This window comes from Chrysoperla carnea, assembly GCF_905475395.1.
Source record: "Chrysoperla carnea chromosome X unlocalized genomic scaffold, inChrCarn1.1 SUPER_X_unloc_160, whole genome shotgun sequence".
NCBI classification, from domain to species: domain Eukaryota; kingdom Metazoa; phylum Arthropoda; class Insecta; order Neuroptera; family Chrysopidae; genus Chrysoperla; species Chrysoperla carnea.
The window spans coordinates 21,228-22,586 of NW_025408112.1; the positions used below are offsets into that span (position 1 = coordinate 21,228).

The 1,359-nt window shown below is 27.2% G+C and overlaps 1 non-coding gene across 1 annotated transcript; it reads right to left on the reverse strand.

Moving 5' to 3' along the window:
- Positions 1–1,226: 1,226 nt before the first annotated feature.
- Positions 1,227–1,345, reverse strand: LOC123303930. The gene has a single exon (XR_006535997.1). It is a non-coding gene; the product is annotated as a 5S ribosomal RNA (ribosomal RNA).
- Between the last annotated feature and the right edge of the window lie 14 nt (positions 1,346–1,359).

Sequence of the window (1,359 nt, forward strand, 5' to 3'; positions counted from 1 at the left end):
TTTCCTCTGCCAGTCATTTTAATAAAAAATTATTTACAATATTTTAACGAACGGATAACACGTGTGTTAACCTCACAAGTATTGTAATGTATGTGAGCGCCGGTACAATTGTGCCTTTTTATATAAAGCATTAAAGATTTTTTAAGCCACGCCTATACAATTTGATTAGTCCATACTCTGATAGCTATCCAATAGGATATGACAACAAAAATTTTGAAATTTCATATAAATATAAATACAACACATTTATTTCGCATTTAAACATTTGACTTTGTAGTATCAAATTGTCGAATATAATTTTTAAAATTGTGTGTTTTTTTGTAAAAACATTATTATTTGAAAATGGCTAGAACCAAGCAAACTGCACGTAAATCAACTGGTGGTAAAGCACCAAGAAAACAATTAGCAACGAAAGCTGCACGTAAAAGTGCACCAGCAACTGGTGGAGTAAAAAAACCACACAGATATCGTCCTGGTACAGTAGCTTTACGAGAAATTCGTCGTTATCAAAAAAGTACTGAATTGTTAATTCGTAAATTACCATTCCAACGTTTAGTACGTGAAATTGCACAAGATTTTAAAACCGATTTACGTTTTCAAAGTTCAGCTGTTATGGCATTACAAGAAGCTAGTGAAGCCTATTTAGTAGGTTTATTTGAAGATACCAATTTATGCGCAATTCATGCAAAGCGTGTTACAATTATGCCTAAGGATATACAATTGGCAAGACGTATTCGTGGAGAACGTGCATAAGCGTTTTAAATGACAATTTAAAAAAAAAAAAAACAAATAAGAAATATTTTCGGTCCTATATATAGGACCAACATATATTATTAAATAAGAGTATATTATTTTTATTAAAAATATATATATATATATATATATATATATATATATATATATATATATATATATAAATATAAATTATTGAAATAAAATTAAACATTATTAAAATTTTGTTATAATTATAAGCGATTGCTATTTCTAAAAATAAATAAATTTCATAAAATTTATATTATTTTATATTCATTTGAAATATTAAAAAAACTTCTCGCTTTAAAGTAACCATGATATGAGTTATAAATGCAATAAAATTTTATACAAAAAATAATATTTATTTGTTGATGAATAATATAAAAGGTTTACATTTCTAAATAACATATATTTATATATGGTGTGTAAAAAAAAAGAAAAGAAGAAAAATAATTTATATTTTTAATATAAAAAGGCAACCGCACACAGTGTTCCCAAGCGGTCACCCATCCAAGTACTGACTGTGCCCAATGTTGCTTAACTTCGGTGATCGGACGAGAACCGGTGTTTTCAACGTGGTATGGCTGTTGCCAGTAATAAATGAAA